Source organism: Pinus tabuliformis, chromosome 9 (genome assembly GCF_031772625.1).
Source record: "Pinus tabuliformis cultivar Carrire ecotype Pingquan chromosome 9, CPIR1, whole genome shotgun sequence".
NCBI classification, from domain to species: domain Eukaryota; kingdom Viridiplantae; phylum Streptophyta; class Pinopsida; order Pinales; family Pinaceae; genus Pinus; species Pinus tabuliformis.
Window position 1 is genome coordinate 630,801,549 of NC_142307.1, and position 22,642 is coordinate 630,824,190.

Consider the following 22,642-nt stretch of genomic DNA (forward strand, 5'->3'; position numbering starts at 1 on the left):
TAATACATATTCTCCCATGGATAGCTTGATATTATGGCACTTTCCAGAGCAATTTATTGTTCCTCCATTTGCAATCATCACTTGACACTCTGGTGTTGGATATAGGAAGCAATTCAATTCTTTTGCTACCCTACAATGAATAAAATTGTGGGTGCTTCCTGAATCAATCAACACTATTACCTTTTTCTTCTTGATTTGTCCTTCTATCCTGATGGTTTGAGGAGTGGTAATTCCCGCCAATGCATTACAAGATATGGTTGGATTTATTTGTTCTTCATCTAGGCTTTGTTCCTGGAGTATATCTTCTTCTTTTGACCTTTCTTGCTCCTTTTCTTCTTCCTCTTCACAATCTATGTAGAATAATTTCTTCTCAGCACACTTATGACCTTTAGTGTATTTGTTATCACAACTGTAACAAAGCCCTTTTGCTCATTTTTCTTCCAATTGTTGTGGTGTCAACCTTATAGGTTGTGGAAGACTAGGGGCAACAACACTTCCGTCTTTATAGTTGTGAGTGGTATGCTTCCTGGTTGCCATAATTTTTCTTTCCATTTTTCTTGCTAACCTGAATGCCTTCTCTAATGAATCAGGTTCCCAAAGGCGAACATCATGTTGGATATTATCCTTTAAAGACCCTATGAACACATCAATATTATGCTCCTCTAGAATATCTTTTACCCTTATGTTCAATTTTTGGAACTCCTCAATGCGCTCCATTACTGAACCCTTTTGTTTGAGACTTATCAATTGGCTAAAAAAAGTGTTGCTTTTTGTATCTTCATAATGTGCTATCAATTCTTCCGTAAAAATTGCCCAAGTGATAAATTGTTTACGAGAGCAAATCCATTGATACCATACAAACTGATTTGGTTCCAAATATACAGTTGCCATACGTACCTTTTGTGCGTTTTGCACATTATTGAGATCGAAGAATTGCTCCATCTGTAATATCCATGTGGCGGGATCCTTGCCATCAAACTTCCTCATATCGATTTTTGGAATATGGTGATTCTTCGATCCAACATTAGTGTCTATGGAATCATGATTAATATTTCTTTTGTTCTCATCATGAGTTTCCTTTACTACCTTTTCACCATTAGTGACCCTTTCTTGTAGAAACTTCTTCAATTCTTCCATGTCTGTCTTCAAATCTATCTTCAAATCTACCATCGAATCCTCCATCTTAGCTTCCATGCCCTTTATCTTAGATTCCACGCCATTTATTTTATATTCCACGCCACTTATCTTAGCTTCTGTTAGCTTTTGTGAGCGTGACATTTGTTGCACTTGTTCTTGTAATTTTGATATATCATGTAGCATTTCTTCCTCTTCTTCATGAGTCATGCTAGATCTTTTAGGTTCCTTACTAGGTGTTTGCATTTTCTTTCCTCGGGGCATCAGTTACCGATAATAATTCTTTACTATGCCCTTTGAATTCCGTTAAACCAAGCTTACACAAAAATTTAAAAAAAAAACTACACACCTTTTTTCACTTTATAGAAGCCTGATATTGAATCTGATGTATCTCTGTAATTTCGGATCATCCAGTTCTAAAATTGCTGCATGTAGTAGCCTTCTGCATCCTCATTCCAATGCCACAAGTCTGAGCCAAATTGGATTCTCCAAGGAAGAGTTATGTGAAATCTCCCACAATGACTTGCTTTTAGACTGGTTCAGTAGAGTGAACTTGTATGACGTGCCACGAGTCACTGTTTCAACCTTTGAATCTAAAACACACACACAAGAAACTACATTCCGTCCTCTTTTTGTACCTTCTTACGAAATTTCAATCCGATCTGCAGAGAGAAAGTTATGACGATTTCCCCCAGATCACCTGTTTTGAATGTAATTCAGGAGTCTGCAAAAAGACCAACTTCCTTAGATCATATCTCCGTAAATATCATGCGAAAAGCTATGAAATTTGGACCCAAGAGACCATTAGCTACTCTATGGGAACTTTTACAAGTACTGTGTGGATGTCTTTAGCGGGAGCTAAGTCAGTGTGCATGTGGTGGAGTGATTTATGATTAGAGGGTTAGTTCTCTTTAAGTACATGTAAATGTACTATGATTTAAATATCACCTGTCATTGCATAATTGATTGATAGTTAAAATTATTTCATTTGATTAAAATTGTTGTGACTAATGTGATTGAATTTGTTAGTCATACATTAGAAGTTACTTACCATGGAGTGTTGATGGGTCATCCTATCACTATCGAAGTGCTTGCGTAAAAGTGACCATGACTTGTAAGAGTAATTGGTAGGTAACGGTAAGTTGGTATAGATATTTTGTTTTGTTTCTATATAATTGAATAATGGCTAAGTTATGGAAAGTAGAAATTGCTTTCTTTTGCAGTGATAAATGCTTATGACTATAGATCAACATTATTTATTTTTCTTATTAGTATCTTTGGAAACTGAATCCTTCATTTTGAAGTGAAATGATCTCATTTTCGGTTGTTTGGATTCTTCTATATAGAGTAGCAATTAAGTCCAAGTGATAGATGAACACTGGGGACAGTGTTCTTTTTAAGGGGGGAGTATGTCATATACCTACCGAAACTCATGTAATTACATAATATTATTATTTAACTTGTTGGCATCTGGGATCAAGAAGTAGTTATGGAACGACTTGTAACTGCCATTGTCGGTTGCAAGAAAATGATTGGAGCGATGTGAGCGAGTTAAATGGTTTTCTTTCTTTTGAGTGGATGGGGGAAAAATAATTTAAGAAACATATAGTCAGAACAATTGAAAGGCCCGAATTGCATAATGACACCATTAATATTTGCCCTTTTCCCTTGGTAGTCACCGCATGATGCTCTATACTTGTGCAGTTTTCATTTCTAAATACCTACACAAACAAAATATTAGGGAAAGATAATCACTATAAGCATAGTATCTTGGCAACAGATAATATTTGTTGGCCTAAGTCTCCTCTTCATAATGGGTAAAGAAAGAGTTTCTAATCATAATTAACACCGGCAACCTTCCAAATCATGGACTATTGAAAGGCGCAGTGTTTTTCTCTCTTATACAATAGATTATCCAAATATATTATACTAACAGATAAGTAACTGCATTCTTTATGGAGAATAATAAGTTGTTTTTTTAGATTTTTGGAAAATATCATGTTGTTGCATTTTGCATGGAAAGATTAAGAATTTATGATAGATTTCCGAAAATAAATATAAATATAGTAAAAAGAAAATATATTACTACATATAGATAAGATTGTTTTTTTATATATTTTTCTTGGTTAAGAAAATATATTACTACATGTAGATAAATATTGTTATTATATATTTTTCTTGGTAGAGAAAATAGATTAATGCATGTAGATAAAGATTGATTTTTATATATTTTTCTTGGTTAAGAAAATATATTACTACATGTAGATAAAGATTGTTATTATATATTTTTCTTGTTAGAGAAAATAGATTACTGCATGTAGAGAAAGATTGATTTTTATATATTTTTCTTGGTTAAGAAAATATATTATTTCATGTAGATAAAGATTGTTATTATATATTTTTCTTGGTAGAGAAAATAGATTACTACATGTAGATAAAGATTGATTTTTATATATTTTTCTGGGTTAAGAAAATATATTACTGCATGTAGATAAAGATTGTTATTACTATATATAGAAAAATATTTTTACAACGTTAAAAGATAAGTAACCTTTCTTGTCTTTATATAACATTGCATATGCCTTTTATGTAAGAAAAGATAGGATGCATGCTCTTTTCTTAAAAAGGGATTTCGTAGTCATTTTCCTGGAATTGAATATAGATTAAAGAGGGTAATTTGTGAAATATTCTCATGGATAAGAGAGTTCTTTTGAAAAAGAATACTTAGTTATGAGAAAATATAATAATTTATGCATAGATGAAATGCATAGAGATAATAGAGCGCGCGGGAGCAGGGAAGAGCGTTCAGAGTTCAGTGCGCACAGGGGTTGCCATAATACCTATGAAGGGTGGATGAGGAGGGGGCTCCACTCCCTCTTACAAGGAAGCCCTAGCTAGCAGGGGGAGAAAGCCTCTAGAAGATGTTAGGGAAACAGGGGTGGAAGGAAAAAAGAGCACGGAAGCAGGAACAGAAGAACCCACAGAAAAGGATCAAAATCACACAAAAGACAAGGAGGTAGAAGACAAAAAACAGGAAACTAAAGACAAGAAACACAAGGGACACTGCAAACCAAAAACAGATATAACTCCCAGGGTGATTTTAAATAATCCAGAGCTGCAGGCGTACAGGGAACACATGGGGACATATGCCATCATCTGTAAGTTTATGGGACTATGGCCCACTGAAAAAGCTCTACAATCATGGATCAGATACCATTGGAAAGCTAAAGGAAGCATAGATCTTCACCTTGGGTCTAAGCGTTTATTTATGCCGGTGTTCACAAATATTGAAGACAAGGACAAAATATTTGAAGGAGGGCCCTACTTCTATGCTGCTACAGGACTCTATATGAGACCTTGGGTTATGAACTTTGTCCCAGAAAAGGAGACTTTTACTTTAGTTCCGGTTTGGGTAAGACTCTACTCTCTACCTCTTGATTACTGGCAAAATGAATCGTTAGCGGCCATAGGCAATAAATTAGGATGCTATGTTAAAGCCTCTGAAGCCACTAGAAGGGGAAAATATACTTCCTTTGCCAGAATTTGTGTGGAAATGGACCTATTAGGAGCTCTATCGGAGGAGATAATCTTGGAAGTTTTTGATGAAGAATGGGTACAAATAGTAGATTATGAGCACATTCCATTCAGATGTCGCAAATGCCATGAACATGGACATATTTTTAGAGACTGTTTGCTCAACAAGGAAATAAACAAAAGTAGAAGCAATATAGTGAAAGAATCAGATAGCTTTTAGAAAGTGGTTAACCGAAGTAAAGGAAGTAAGAGAGGTCCAAAGAATCTGCAGTGAGAAGAACAACAGTTTAGGAAAAATAGTTTCTAGGCGCTTCAGGAAGAGGAAGAGAATACTAAAGAAGAACAAGCAATGGAAGGGAGTTTTGCAGAAAAGGAGGAAGGAAACAACCCAGAACAAATGCAAAATGATGAGTATCAGGAAGAAGCCACTATGAGTGATGTGGAACAAGAAATGGATCAGGAAATGACCCAGAATGACACGGACCCAGAGGACCATGAACTACTAGAAATTCTTGACAAAGAAAACCTAGACCTAGAAGGCTTCTTGAGGCAGGGCACCACGGGGGGAGTGGATTCACTACCTCAAGAGGAACTCAACAGAATACAACAACTGTTTCTATGGAGATCGCAAATAGGGGAGCCAGAGCGATGTAACAACATAGACAAACATGACAGTAGAGGAGTGAAAACGATGAAAACTACACTGGGACTAGTCAATAGAAACCCAGGCAAGAAAAGAGGTAGGAAAAAGCAAAATGAACTCTTGATGGAGTGTGGTAAGATGATGATTAATTCAGGTAAGATGAAAGACTTAGCCAGCTACTCCTTTACCAATCTTTCATAATGAAGTTGACATCTTGGAATAGTAGAGGTCTAGGAAGTAAGAAAAGCAGAGGATGCTTAGTAACAGAATGAAACAAGAAATGTCGGATATAATGTTCATCCAAGAAACGAAATGCTCCATTCAAAAAGGAAGACAAATCCACAACAAATGGCTCAGCAGCTATGAGTTCCTAGAAGTTAAAGCAGAGAATACAGCAGGGGGTATGCTCACTCTATGGAATCCCCACAAAATAGCCATTCTAGATGCTGAGGCTTCTAGAAATTACTTATCAGTTTTCATTCAACCGGTAGGAGAAAGGGACACATTTCTTGTCACAAATGTTTATGGTCCTCAGAAAGTAGACGACAAACTTAAGTTTCTGGACACGCTGGTAGATCTCAGGAATAGACATAGAGACAAACCCTGGATTATGGGAGGGGATTTCAACATGATTAAATCCCTTTCAGAGAAAAAGGCAGGTACAAGAGCTCTAAGCAAAGACTCCATAGCTTTCCAAACCTTTTCTAATAACATAAATCTGGTTGATACTAATTGGAATACTGGCCTATTCAATTGGAATAATAGGAGGGGAGGAGAGGCCCTTGCTGCCTCAAAGCTAGATATATTCTTTATCTCTGAGAATCTTATGTTGAATGGTAAAGAGGTCATGGTGCGAGTTCTACCCTTTGGAGGCTCTGACCATTGGCCAGTTCAACTGGAAATCAAAGGTATAGGCACTCCTAGAGACAAACCCTTCAGATTTGAGAATATTTGGTTGTCTCACCCAGACTTCATAAGCAACATTGAGAGATGGTGGTCAAAGGACTTGCAGATTCAGGGGACCAGTATATATCTTCTTCACAAAAGACTAAAGCACATCAAATCCCAGCTCAAAGAATGGAACAAGAAGGATTTTGGTAACATTTTTGATGAGAAGAAAGAAATTGAAAACAAAATGTTGGTTCTCGACCAACCTCTAATCAAGGAAGGCTTTGATAAATACTTTAGCAAGCAAGCAGATAAACTTCATCAAGAATGGGATAATCTATGTAGACAAGAGGAAATATTTTGGAGACAAAAGTCTAGAGTTTAATGGCTAAAAGAAGGAGAATGTAACACTAAGTTTTTCCGCAGAACCACCATGTCCAATCGAACTCACAACAGAATCTCTTCGATCAAGAATGAAGAAGGAGAACTGCATATCTCCCATAAAGTGATTGAAGATGTGTTAGTTCACCACTTCCAAGGTATAACACAGGAGAACAATTCGGATAGAGAGTAAGCTATCAGGGAAATAACCACTAATGTACTGAAACTAGTATCCAGAGAGGACAACTTCAACCTGAATAGACCAGTAACGGAAGGGGAACTAAGTGATGTCCTCAAAGACATGAAGAATAGCGAATCTCCAGGCCCGGATGGGTTCAATGTGGACTTTTTCAAAGCTTGCTAGAATATTGTTAAGCAGGACATCTCAAAGGTTGTGGAGGATTCCAGATCTAACAAAACCATTCTGAAGTCCCTCAACACTTCCTTCATCATCCTGATCCCCAAACAGGAAATTGCTCAAACTCCGGATAAATACAGACCCATAGCCCTATGCAATGTTATCTATCAGATCATATCCAAGGTTGTGGATAACAGACTCAAACCTTTGCTTTCGATCTTGGTTTCTAGAGAGCAATCAGGTTATGTGGAAGGCAGACAAATTCTGGGTAATATCATACAAGCGCAAGAGGTGGTGCACTCTTTAACTAGCAAGAAGCAAGCAGGTATGATCATGCAATTAGATATTGCCAAAACCTATGACAAGGTAAATTGGGTATACCTTAAGAAAATGTTGATGGCTTTTGGATTTGATCATAGCTAGGTCAGATGGGTTATGGCACTGGTGACCTCCACTAGTTTTTCTATTCTAGTCAATGGCTCTCCCTTAGAGATTTTTAGTCCCTCAAGAGGCCTCAGACAGGGCGACCCGCTCTCCCCCTTTCTTTTTATCATTATGATGGAAGGACTGGGGAGAGCAATAAAGCAGGTGAAATCAGCTGGAAAGATCAAAGGTCTGCAACTTATTGACAATGGTCAGCCCCTGACTCACCAATAGTTTGTAGATGACACCATGCTGCAGGGGATCCCCACAGTCCAAGAAGCTTCAAACTGCAAAAATATTTTGAGGCTTTTTTCCTCGGCTTCAGGTATGGAAGTTAATCTATCGAAATCTAAAATCTTCTTCTTCAATACCAATATTGCTATTCAGAAAAATGTCTCCAGAATTCTTGGCTTTCAAAGGGATTTCCTTCCTTCAAAATATTTAGGAGTCCCTCTAACTGTAAAACCTATGCTCAAAAGTATATGGGAACATTTGATCAACAAGTTGCAGGAAAAAGTAAATAAATGGACCATCAGATATTTAAACCTTGCTGGCAGGTTAGTTCTTACAAAATCAGTGCTTCAAGCAATCCCTATTTTCATGTTATCAGCCCTCCCTGCTCCAAAACGGGTCCTTCAGCAATTGAGAAATATACAAAGAAACTTCCTTTGGGGCAAGGAGGAGTCGAAGAGAAAAAGGGCCTTGGTGTCTTGGGATAAAATTTGCAAGCCCAAGAACCATGGAGGTCTTGGATTGGATGATCAGGAGATTCTCAGTAAGACTTTAGGGGCCAAACTTTGGTGGCGGTGGGTCCAACATCCAGAGACTCCATGGGCAAATATTTGGAAAGAAAAATATGCCAGCTCTTGGCAGAATGGTAATTTTATAAGAATGACAGGAAATATAAAGGGTTCTTATATTTGGAACAATGCCTGGGAGAACAGAAGAGTAGTACAAGAGAATAGATTCTTGGAAATTAGAGATGGAAATATTGCTCTTTTTTGGGAAGATAAGCGGTAGCAAGAACCAATTCTGGCTATAGAAGAATTTTCTGAGCTTAAAAAAGAGTTAGATTCCCAAGGGTTAATAAAGGTTAAGGATTTCTGGACACATTCTCATCCTACGGATAAGTGGAGAACATGGAGAAATGTAGAATGCAGAAATAACAATCTCCTGAAAACCAAAGCATAGGAGCTCAGGAAAATACTAGATAAAAGGAAGATCTTAGTGGCAGAGGGACAAGAGCAACTGAGATGGGGGAATAACAGTGAGGGTACCTTTATTCTTAAGGAAGTTGAAAGCATTCTTCTTAAATTGGATCCTCAGAGTCTAGACAAAATATGGAAAAATCTCTGGAGGCATCAACGGTGGATGAAAATCAAACTCTTCATGTGGGTTGTGTACCACAAAAAAATCCTTACTTGGGATAACATTAGGAGAAGAGGGTTTCAAGGGCCTTCCTGGTGCCCGCTTTGTGAATCTCAAGAAGAAACTATGGAACATTTACTGAAAAACTGCATCGTCACATCCTGGTTGTGGGATTTTTTTGCTACCATTTTTCAGCAATCTGATAGAGACAGAGGTTGCATCATTAACACCCTCAGCATATAGAGGAAAAATTTCTTGGAGAATGAAATTCTTAACTCATCTTGGGCTCTCACACCTAGCTTCATCATATGGAATGTGCGGAAAGAGAGAAACAAAAGATTTTTTAAGGTGGAAAAAAAGACCCCCCTGCACCTGCTGGAGATAATCCTGAAACAACTCAAGGAGACAGTGAGAACTACTGTTCGTTTCCTCCCTAAAAACCCCCCCTCAGACATAGATTTAAATGTTCTCAGGCAGCTGGGGTTGAATGGGCTTTCCCTCCTTGGCCTTGACAGGAAGCCCATTTTGTCGGATGCGGAGAAGGATTTTTGGCATCCTCCTCCGAAGGGCTATTTAAAGTATAACATTGATGGGGCTTCAAAAGGGAACCCGGTAACTGTAGGGTATGGAGGGGTCCTCAGAAATGCAGAGGGTAGTATCATTTCCATTTTTCATTGCCACTTCGGTACAGCTACCAAAAACATGGCTGAACTAATGGCCATGGAACAATGCCTAGATTCACTGAAGCAGAGCAACTGTCTAAACGTCATGATAGAGGCAGATTTGGAGCTAGTTATCAAAACAGTGCAAAAAATTCATAATGGAACTACCCCGAAAAAAGTATCTAAGCATTGGAAGCTTAATCGGGTCTTTCAAAGAATTCAAAGCCATCTTCAAGGCCTGCGCACTATTAGTTTCCACCATGTTCACAGAAAGGCAAATAAGCTGGCGGATCTTTTGGCCAACCAAGGAGTTAGCTACACAAAGAATAATACGTCGATGAAGTGGCAGGATTTAAGTCCAAGTAGACTGGGTGCTATTTGCGACGCACAGGCGGAAGAGGACAGGGATGTGTTTAGAATCTAAACAAGGGATAATAGCTCAATCTGATAGTCCCCCGGTTGTAGTGTCTTTGTGGGCAATTGGAGCCGATAAGAAGGGCACCCTGTCAGGAAGCCTAGATGCAAGAGCAAGAGGGTTGTCGATCTCTAATTTTTCCCCACGTCGTTGCTCGTGGAAACACTCTCTCCAGTTAATTATCCCAACCAGGATGAAGAGGTTATGTGTTTACAAGTGGATCCAATCCTTTTGGCAGCTAGTGGTCTTAGTTTGCAAGGTCCAGTGTGCAAAACCACCTCCCAGGCAGTTCCCGACTATTTGCACCGCCTTCAAGGTGAAAATGGTTTTAGGGTTTTCGCAGCGATCAAATAAATCCTGTGACACATGGCAAAGAATGGGTTTGAAAATCGCCCTTGATCGCACATTATCTTTCCTCCATCTTGGCCCGTGCGAAATCATTCTCAGCCATTGGATACAGAGGCTGCAATTCAACAGTTGTAGTATGGAGGTTAAACTTCAAGCTCTTTTTTTTATCGGCTTCCTCTGCTGCCGTCAATCTCTTCGGTTTGATGGGGTGATTCTTAAGTTGGGGTTTCCTGGAGGGAGGTCGCCGGAAATTTTTTGGGTATCCCAACGAAAGGAGTCCCTTCGATCTTTTTTCAATGTCAAGCCCCTCTTCTTTTCTGGTTTCTAGGTTTAGGTGAGGGAGATCCACATGCGTGGGAAGAGCCCTATTTTTTCCAGGTGCTAGATTTTTAAGAATTCGGGGTCTCGGCATGGAATTCCGGCCCCCTGGTGGTTTCAGGCTGATCGCACCACTTTCATTTGGGAAGCTATTTTGGATATTTCACAGCAATGCCACTCAACCTCCAACACGTGGCAGAGAGAGGGTTCTGAAAACCACTCTTCCCCGCTCACTAACGTCAGTCCTTCTTGTCCGGAGAAATATCAATATCATCTGTTGGATTTAGTTAATGGAGATCAACGGTTGAGTTTGATCTTGAAACTTGGGGGGCCAGACCTTTATTCTTCGGTCCCTTTGACTGAGTGTTTTCTTCCTTGGCCATCGATCTCAGTGCTTTTTTCTTAGACGGCTTAGTTGATTCGTGCTTTTCCGAAAGCGGTGAGCAGGAAAGTTCAGGGGCTTTCTGGAAGCTAGGTTACTTTTATGTTCGTTTTCCTTGGGTTCAGGTTTTCTTTGTAAGGCTATAAGGTTCTGACCTGGATGTCTTGAGCTCCATGCTTGTAAAATTGTACACTATTTTTTCGGTTTAATGAAATAGAAGGATCCACACTTGCTTTAGCAAAAAAAAGAAATGCATAGAGATAATATAAGTCATATGAATGTTCTTTGGAAATAATATGTTTTGGTGAGTAAAAAGGTTTTTCTTATGCATGAAAGATAAGTTAATTGTGTTAATTCATTTGCAAGAGTTTGCAAAAGTTACATGTTTTGGTGAGCAAAAAGGTAAATGATTTGTGTGTTTCATATTGGATAATTTGATTTAATTGCATGGTTTATTACATGTTTTGGTGACTAAAAAGGTAAATTATTTGTGTGTTGCATATTGGATAATTTGATTTAATTGCATGATTTAATGCATAAAAGGTTACAATTACTACTATCTTAGTTCTTATGCCCAAAAGAAAGGTTGATTATGATACTTTCTTGAAAACAGATGCATGAGAACTTTGTTATGATACTTCCTTCGAAACAAATTTATAATAATTGTTGGCATTATGATACAGGTGTTGTCCTTGATGGCAACTCACTCAGATGAAAGATCACAATACAGCAGGTTAACAACAAAGAATTACAGATCAATCTACAAATAATGAATAGAGAGAGGTATACGCAGGTTCACCTTGACTAAGATGCGTATAAATGAAAGTTCACTAAACACAACTAGCGTATACGTACACACGTACTTTCACAGAAGTAAAAGCGCATATATCTTGAAAAACTAATTTTTTGGTCCAAGGTATTTGGTCCATGGTATTTTGATCCATGGTATTGGTCCAAGGTATTGACCCTAGGTATTTGGTCCAAGGTATTGGTCTTAAGTAGTTTTGGTCCATGGTATTGAGAAAGGCCTAAATCTATAGAAGGTGGAGAAGATCATTAGGCCAGGGAGGCAAGTATCGTATATCTGATAAATTGTGAGATCTAGTATGTAGGTTATTGGCTTATGGTGTTGTGCTTGATCTGAACTAGGGATGAACCTGAGCAATTGATGGAGGTTAATATCTAATGAAGGATCAGGATCTTAAGGCTTAAAATGAATTATATTTATATGGTTTGATCATGTTTATTCTAGATATGAATACCGACGCATGTGTTGTTCTATAAATATTGTGATCTGGGTGTAACTAAAGTCTGGAATAACTGCAGAATTATGAATTAATATTTATAGATGTATACGCTGGTTGGCTTTGAGAAAAGTGTGTATACATGTAAGTTCGACACATGGAAGTAGCATATACCTTATAAAGTATGTTTTAGTTGTTTCAGTTTGCTATTGCAGAGTTTAGGGTTCTGGTTACTATATTCTGGTGACAGTATTCTGAATGATCAAATTGATGGGTTGTGAAAGTGATTGATTGATTCAGTTGTGGTTGGTTCAGAAAGTGATTGGTTGATGCAGATGTATTTGATAACTGAATTACAGTTATGATGTTGTTGATGGATCCAGTCTGAAAATTTATGAAACGTGGTCCTTGAAGGAAGAGAGAAGGTCGTAGCCTTCTGTAGGTCGCAGCCTACATACTAGTAAACATATTTGCTAGTACAAGAGTTAGGGGGTTGTATATCCCTTCCAGTAAAAGCTGGAGAATGAGAGAAGGTTGCAACCTTCTGCAAGTAAAAGCTTGCGTACTGGTATAAGTCTGCACCAGTACAAAATTGTAAACATATTTTCTTATTATTAAAAGAAGACAGCGACAACAGCAGCAGGTGGTTTTCACCCACATTGGGTTTCCACCTTATATCTTGGTGTTCATGTGTGTTGCTTATGTGTGATGCTTTATTCTACTTTTACTGCACTATCTAATAAATCTCTGATATACTGGTTAAACTTCAATGCATGATAAATTGGGTAAATCAAAAGTTCTCTGCATATATGGTGGTTTCTTTAAGTATGGTTGCGTATACGCGCCAGTTAACTTAGCTGAAGTAGCGTATACAAATCTGTTTGGAAAATTAAATTATTGATCTGATAATACTGATTCACCCCCTTCTCAGTATTATTTCCAACAATTGGTATCAGAGCAGGTCCTTCAGAAGAAGCTTTATCACTTGAAGGGAGATCCATCATCATGAGTAATCAAGAAAGCGTGGGATCCATCAGATCGCCAATCTTTGATGGGAGCAACTTTGTTTATTGGAAGATAAGAACCACAGCCTATGTACAATCACTTGGAACAAATGTATGGGAAATCGTGGAAGGAGGATATACATTTCCATCAGCAATTCCTACAGATATGGCAGGTAAAAAGCAATATGAAACCAATGCCAGGGTTGTCAATACATTATTGGGAAGTCTGTCACAATCAGAGTTTGTCAAAGTTATGTAGTTTAAATCAACCAAAGAAATATGGGACAAAATCGTTTTAAGCTACGAAGGAGACTCTTGGGTAAAACATGCTAAACTGCAAACTCTCAGAATTCAATATGAAACTCTTAGGATGCACAATGATGAAAGTATAGCTAGTTACTTCTTACGTATAGATGAGGTTTTTAATTGCATGAAGAATCTGGGTGAAGAGATAAAGGAAGTTACCTTAGTTGAGAAAGTTTTAAGATCCTTGTCTGCTAAATTTGAATCAAAAATATTTTCCATAGTAGAAAAACAGGATCTACAGACTATCACTATGACACAACTTCACTGAATCTTAACTTCCTTTGAGATGAGAAAAGGAGGCCCATCAGATATGAGAGAAGCCGAATTCAAAGCTTCAGCAAAAGCGAAGGAAGAACTCAATGAATCAGGACATATTTCAGAAGAAGAAGATGAAGTAAACTTTGTCAAGAAGCTTCAATGGGGTTTCAAAATATTTATAGGTAAACTACCTTTCAAATGTTTTTCCCGTGGTAGAGTCGGTCATTATGCTGCCAAATGTCCTCATAAAGATAAATATGATAAAGGGAAGGAATCCACAAAATGGAATAGAAAACAAATTATAAGTAAAAAGAGTTACTATACTCATGATGATAACGATGGTTTATCAAATAGTGATGAAGATGAAAATAGTAATGACTATAGACTTCTAATGGCTTATGAAGATGATAATTTTTGGGATACTTTAGAAGAAGATAACCTTCATGAAGAAATCTCTAAACTCAAAATCTGTTTAGAAGAAAAGAATATGATTATAGATACCTTGACATACCAACTTGCTGAAAGAGAAAAACATGATGAAAACTAGAATGTGAAATTGTGGGTCTAAGAAAGGATCTTGAGAAAACAAAATTACTCAATCTTAGATTTGCTAAAGGATCAGAAACCTTAAATGAAATTATCAAAGTGCAGCGTTCTCCTCTGATAAAGACAAGACTTGGATATACTGAAGAAGCATCTCAATCATAGAATCTGTCAACCTCCACTAAAATCTATCTTGATGCAGCAAAGAATAGTGAACAATATGAAAATCGTCAGCAAAGGCATAAAGCAGATCACCAGGTAAATTAGGCTCAATTTCCTTCAATAATGAACATAAGCCACAACCAACCTCAGGTAAATCATACTCAATTTTCTTCAAAGATGAATATCAATAGAAACTACAATCACCAGGTCAATAGATTCGATAATCGCAGGAACTTCTTTAATGGTCAACATTTCTCATGTCATAGTTTTGGACACAAAGCTGCTCAATGTGTTTCTTACAAAACCATCATGACTAGAGAAGCACGAAATCAAAGGAATGTGAAAGGGATCAAGAAAAGTTCCTATAATAACTTTTCTTTTCTTGAAAATGAAATAGAATGCTCAATCTGTAACAACTTTGGACATGAAGAATCTGAATGCACGAGTAAATTTCGCCAAATATCTCAAAATGAGCAAACTACATTAAATCCCAAAATATGGAGAAGGAAAGAACCTCAAACAGAAATATGTGGTATAGCCTTGTATGCAGAAGGAAAAGAAAATGAGTGGTACGTCAACAGTGGATGCTCAAAACACATGACAAGTGACAAAGAAAAACTTCACTCATATAATGCATTAGAAAAAGAAAAGAATGTCTCATTTGGAAATGAAACTCCTACTGTCATAAAAGCTAAAGGCTATGTTTTCTTGAAAGAAAAGGTTAAAGATGGGAATGTTATGTATGTATATGGTCTAAACCATAACCTGTTGAGTGTCAGTCAAATGTGTGATCAAGGAAATGAAGTGGTGTTTCGATCAAATGGATGTGTTATTCATTAACTTGATACAGGGGAGACTGTGATGAAAGGTACAAGAACTCCAAACAACTTATACATACTCAAGGGAGGACAACAATAGTGTTATATAAGCAAAAATGATGAAAACTGGTTGTGGCATAGAATATTGGGACATCTAAGCTTTTCTCAAATAAGAAAAGCATTCATATTCAAGGTTGTTCGTGATCTTCCAGATATCAGCATCCCTGAAAATACAATATGCAGACCATGTCAATTCGGTAAGAAAACTAGAGCTCACTTCATTGAAAAGGAAGGGTCAGCTAGTAAGCCTCTTGAACTTGTTCATATTGATTTATGTGGACCATCAAGGAAAAAGTCACCTCATGGAGAAGAATACTTTATATTGTTCATTGATGATTTTTCCAGAATGTGTTGGATCGGTATTCTAAAGCATAAAGATGAAGCATTTGAAAAGTTCAAAGCCTTCAAAGCTTTGGTTGAAAATGAATCAGATCGCAAAATCAAATTCCTCAGATCTGATTGAGGAGGGGAATTTACCTCGGATGAATTCTTTGACTTTTGTGAACAACATGGCATAAAAAGGTAGTTCTCCACCGCAAGGACTCCTTAGCAAAATGGAGTGGTAGAAAGAATGAATAGAACTGTTCAACAAATGGCTCGAGCTATGCTAGATGAATTTGGAACTCCTGCAACCTTCTGGGGTGAAGCTGCATTCGTCGTCGTAACTATTCTCAACCAAGAAAATGTTCAGGTAAACGACTTTCAAACTCCAAATGAACTTTGGTATGGTAAGACTCCTACGGTAAAATACTTTAAAGTTTTTGGAAGCAAATGCTATATCAAAAGGACTGATGAAAAACTTGGTAAGTTTGATCCCAGAGTAGAAGAAGGTATTCTTCTTGGTTACTCTTCCTAGAGTAAAGGATATAAATGTTATAATAAAAGACTTGGGAAAATTTTTGAAAGTATTGATGTTGTAGTTGATGAAGCATGCAAAAATCCAAAACAGATAAAAATAGAAGATTATGACAATGAAGAAGATGTGGATTATTTTCCCACATCAAATGACGATGATTCTGATGAAGAAACCAATGAAGTACCAGAAGAAGAGATAACAGTAGAAGAAAAGTATCCATCCAGGTATGTTCTGAAAAACCATCCAGAAACTGAAATTTTAGGGGAAAAAGAGGTAGGTGTATAGACAAGAAGAACTATTATAGAAACCTCATGCCATATAGCATTACTATCCTCCACAAAACCTCAAAATGTAAATGAAGCACGCAAAGATGAATGTTGGGTCAAGGGCATGAATGAAGAACTTGATCAAATTGAATAGAATAATACTTGGGAATTAGTTCCTAGACCTCATGATAATAATATCATAGGAACTAAATGGATATTCAAGAACAAGCTGAATGAAAATGGAGAAGTTATTAGAAACAAGGCCAGACTTGTTTTTAAAGGATATGCTCAATAAGAAGGTATAGATTTTGAATAAACTTTTTCACCTATTGCTATACTTGAAGCCATAAGGATGTTTCTTGCTCCTTCTAGTTTTCAGAAATTCAAAGTATACCAAATGGATGTAAAATCTGCCTTGCTTAATGGAGACTTAGAAGAAGAAGTCTATATTGAACAACCAGAAGGAATCATTCTTGGAAATGATGCAAAACTTGTATGCAGACTCAAAAAGGCTCTCTATGGTCTAAAATAGGCTCCAAGGGTCTGTTATTACCGTCTTGACAAATATCTCCACCAACAGGGTTTTTCAAAGGGGTTAGGAGATAGCAATCTATATACAAAGATTCACACTGATAAATTGCTAATAATTGTTGCTTATGTTGATGATATCATTTTTGGTAGTAATGAAGAATCCATGAGTCATAATTTTGCCTCAGTAATGTAGCAAGAATTTGAAATGTCCTTGCTTGGTGAGCTTACCTATTTTCTTGGTCTACAAATTCAACAAAATAAAGATGGTATTTTTCTTTCACAAACCAAATATCTCAAACAGATCTTGAAAAAGTAAGGCATGGAAGATTCTAAACCAGTATGTACTCCAATGGTAACAGGATGTAGTCTCATCTCAAATGATGACTCAGCAGTAGTACATCAACCAACATACAGATCCATGATTGGCAGTCTGCTTTATCTAAAAGGTACCCAACCTGACATCATGCATGCAGTAGGAATAATTTCAAGATTCCAAACAAATCCAAAGGAATCACACCTTTAGGCAGTCAAAAGGATTTTCAAATATCTTCAAGGAACATAGAAATTTGGTTTATGGTATCCTAGAGATACAAATCTTACTCTTCATGCATATATAGATGCAAATTGGGCAGGAAGTGTTGATGACAGAAAAAGCACTAGTGGTGGTGCATTCTATATGGGTTCCAGGTTAGTGTCTTGGTTCAACAAGAAACAAAGTTCAATTGCATTATCTACAGCTGAAGCAGAATATGTGGCTACTGCATCTTGCTCCACACAACTACTTTGGATGATGCAAACCTTGCAAGACATTCAGATCACATGTCCTCCACCTATCTCCATTCTATGTGATAATACAAGTGCCATCAGTATTTCAAAGAATCCAGTCATGCACTCCAAGACCAAGCACATACCCATCAAATATCATTTTCTACGTGAACAAGTGCTTGAACAAAAGGTCAAATTAGAGTATGTTCTCTCCAAAGAATAGGTTGTTGATATATTCACTAAACCACTGCCCAGAGAGACATTTGAATATCTTAGACAAAAATTGGGAGTAGTTGCTGCATCATCCTGCTGTTAAATCCTATTTTTCAAAGAAAGGTTGTTATACACAAGTTTCATGAAATGTAGTCGCATACATATGCAGGTTTTTGTGGGCACAGTCGCATATATGTTGGTTTGAGGAAAAGTAGTGGGCCAGACTCAAAAAAAGGGATTTGATATGGTTCTATCAATTATCTGCTTTATTTAATGATGGTTACAATCTACTTATAACATGTGGAAATATGTTGGTCCTCATAAGTTGTTGATAACTTGATGTATATCCAATTGATGATGATGCCTTGATATTTCTTATTGATATATGCAATAATCAGATCTGACAGTGAACATCTGGCACAGTTTCAGAGGGAGCATATGCTTCTAATAATGCATTGCTAGCATTATCTTAGAAGATCTTGGTACAGATCTACATAATTGTTTTGATTCAAGTGACTCTTTTGATGATGGAAACGTACAAGCTATTGGTCCTGATGTTGCTGATGGTGCAGATCATATATATGACAGTTGTTGATGACTATCATGGTCTTGTTTAGATAGGTTGTCCTTATTATAAATGTCATGTATATCATTTAATGTAAAGGTGATGAAAATACATATTTTGTCACCCCACTATGCATGAGATGGATGTATGAGTCATTGGTGATAGGAAGGTCATCCTCACATAGTTCATTTATAAAGTCATGTTACTCTTTTAGAAGATCTTCTTGCAGACTTTGTTAGTGCTCAAGGGGAGCATGGACTCAATCATGGGAGCTCAATTAGTACATTTCAGCACATCAGAGATTTCATCATGTACTCATGGGGAGCATGACCCTTTGCCCTTGATGTCAAAGGGGGAGAGTGACTTGGTGTTGTTGTTGCCATCAAGTCCAAAGGGGGAGATTGTTGGCATTAGGATATAGGTGTTGTCCTTGATGGCAACTCACTCAGATGAAAAATCATAGTACAACAGGTTAACAACAAAGAATTACAGATTAGTCTACAAAGAATGAAGAAGGAGAGGTATACACAGGTTCACCTTGACCAAGATGCGTATACACGCAGGTTCGCTGAACACAAGTAGTGTATACATACACACACACTTTCATAGAAGGAAAAGTGCATATATCTATGAAAACTCAGTTTTTTGTCCATGATATTTAGTCCATGGTATTTTGATCCATGGTATTGGTCCAAGGTATTTGGTCTGAGGTATTGACCCTAGGTATTTGGTCCAAGGTATTGGTCCTAAGTGTTGTTGGTCTATGGTATTGAGAAAGGCCTAAATCTATAAAAGGAGGATAAGATCATTAGGCTAGGGGGGCAAGTATCGAATATCTGATAAAGTGTAAGATCTAGTATGCGGGCTATTGGCTTATGGTGCTGTGCTTGATCTGAACCAGGGATGAACCTTAGCGGTTGATGGAGGTTAAGATCTAAAGATGGATCAGGATCTCAAGGCTTAAAATGAATTATCTTTATATGGTTTGATCATGTTTATTCTAGATATGAATACTGACGCATGTGTTGTTCTATAAATATTGTGATCCGGGTATAACTAAAGTCTGAAATAGTTGCAAAATTATGAATTAATATTTACAGATGTATACGTTGGTTCGCTTTGCGAAAAGTGCGTATACACGTAGGTTCGACACATGGAAGTGGCATATACCTTACAAAGTATGTTTCAGTTGTTTCTGTTTGCTGTTGTAGAGTTCTGGGTTCTGGTTTGGGTTCTGGTTAATGTATTCTGAATGATCAGTTTGATGGGTTGTCAAAGTGATTGATTGATTCGGTTGTGGTTGGTTCAGAAAGTGATTGGTTGATGCAAATGTATTTGATGATTGAATTACAGTTATGATGTTGTTGATGGATCCAGTCTGAAAATTTATGAAACATGGTCCTTGAAGGAAGAGAGAAGGTCGTAGCCTTCTGTAGGTCGCAACCTACATACTAGTAAACATATCAGCTAGTACAAGAGTTAGGGGGTTGTAGCTCCCTTCCAGTAAAAGCTGGAGAATGAGAGAAGGTTGCAACCTTCTACAGGTAGAAGCCTGCGTACTAGTATAAGTCTGTACCAGTACAAAATTGTAAACATATTTTCTTATTATTAAAAGAAGACAGAGACAACAACAGCAGGTGGTTTTCACCCACATTGGGTTGCACTATCCTAGGTTTTTCATCAAGAAATACTTCCTTCAATTTTGTTTCCAACTTCTTGACCTCTGCATCTAGCAAATTGCTCTTCTTTTTCAACAATACCCAATTTTCTTCAAGTTCGTGAAGCTGTTGATCTTCTCGCTGAATAGCTTGTTGTAGTCTTACGTATTCATCTTTGCACATCACTACGATTTCCTCTGCCATATCTTTATGCGTTGTCCCTTTCACCAGTAGTTTTTCATGTGGGATCCTCTGCGTGGGTTCTTTAGAGATGCTGGTCCTTCCTTCATTTTGCAACCTTGGAATTCAGTTCGCGACCAGATTTTTGCACATTATTCTATAACCCCATTGAACCGCTGGAACACGCTATTGGTCCTATGTGTTGTTGGTCTATGGTGTTGAGAAAGGCCTAAATATATGAAAGGAGGATAAGATCATTAGGCTAGGGGGGCAAGTATCAAATATCTGATAAAGTGTAATATTTAGTATGCAGGTTATTGGATTATGATGCTGTGCTTGATCTGAACCAAGGATGAACCTTAGCGGTTGATGGAGGTTAAGATCTAAAGATGGATCATGATCTTAAGGCTTAAAATGAATTATCTTTATATGGTTTGATCATGTTTATTCTAGATCTGAATAATGACGCATGTGTTGTTCTATAAATATTGTGATTTGGGTATAACTAAAGTCTGAAATAGTTGCAGAATTATGAATTAATATTTACAGATGTATACGCTAGTTCGCTTTGTGAAAAGTGTGTATACACGTAGGTTCGACACATGGAAGTGGCGTATACCTTATAAAGTATGTTTCAGTTGTTTCTGTTTGCTGTTGCAGAGTTCTGGGTTCTGGTTTGGGTTCTGGTTAATGTATTCTGAATGATCAGTTTGATGGGTTGTCAAAGTGATTGATTGATTCGGTTGTGGTTGGTTTAGAAAGTGATTGGTTGATGCAGATGTATTTGATGATTGAATTACAGTTATGATGTTTTTGATGGATCCACTTTGAAAATTTATGGAACATGGTCCTTGAAGAAAGAGAGAAGGCCGTAGCCTTCTGTAGGTCGTAGCCTACATACTAATAAACATATTAGCTAGTACAAGAGTTAGGGGGTTGTAGTTCCCTTCCAGTAAAAGCTAGAGAACTAGAGAAGGTTGCAACCTTCTCCAGGTAGAAGCCTGCATACTAGTATAAGTTTGTACCAGTAAAAAATTGTAAACATATTTTCTTATTATTAAAAGAAGACAGAGACAATAGCAACAGGTGGTTTTCACCCACATTAGGTTGCACTATCCTAGGTTTTTCATCAAGAAATACTTCCTTCAATTTTCTTTCCAACTTCTTGACCTCTGCGTCTAGCAAACTGCTCTTCTTTTTCAACAATAACTAGTTTTCTTCAAGTTCGTGAAGTTGTTGATCCTCTCGCTGAATAGCTTGTTGTAGTCTTACGTACTCATCTTCGCACATCACTATGATTTCCTCTACCATATCTTTATGCGTTGTCCCTTTCACCAGTAATATTTCATGCGGGATCTTCTGTGTGGGTTCTTTAGAGATGTTGGTCCTTCCTTCATTTCGCAACCTTGGAATTGGCTTCGCAACCAGATTTTTGCACATAATTCTATAAGCCCGTTGAACCGCTGGAACATACAGGTCCCAGTTGGTACATCGTACCCCATGGGCTCTGTTCATCACTTCACACAGCCTTTTGAATGCTTTGCCCTAGATAGTTTGTAGCGCACCTCACCTTTTCTGTTTTTGCATCTTGTTCTGGCTTCCTACCTGGAGACTGGTGTGTGTTGGGGCAACCTGCATGTTGTATGTCTGCACCCATCGGGAAAGGTGTGCGCGCAAGCTATCTTGTTCCCTACAACCCGTCCCTTTTAGTTGGGGTTTTCCAAATCATACGTGCATCATCTTTCTACATTCGTGCCAACTCCCAAGACTTCCTTGATGTGTACCCCACCACCTTGCAGGCATAGCGTGTAGTGCCCATTTCAATGCATCGAACCATTGCTATTTATGTACCGCGCTCTCAAATTCACTCAGAAATTTTTCCCGCGTGGTCAACCCATTATACATCGGTAGGTCGCGCACCTTTGTAGTTACACAATGTAGAAACTTCATCAGTGTATTGCAGTTGAGTGTTGTCACTTCATGCAGCTGATTCTGCCATCACTCTATTTCTTCATCTGAATCCGAAGTGCAGGAGCTTTCGTGCTACCATGTAATCCTACCATCTGCAGTTGGATTCACCCAATCTTTCTCTCGTGTAGTTATTTTATAGATAAAATCGAGCTCATCATCACTCTCTTTGTCACACACTGGTTCAGTGTATCACACACCTTCGGCCAGATCGAACGGTAGTACAACGCGTAGCGCCTTTTTCTCAAAAATCATTTTTCACTTCTTCAAGTTTATGATACCATTCATATAAGTGGCCCAGTCTATGCCCAGTAGTGCAGGATAGGGATTTCTATCATCAATAATCTCTATCACTTCAAAATCTACTAGTGCACTTGCCCCTTAAACATCC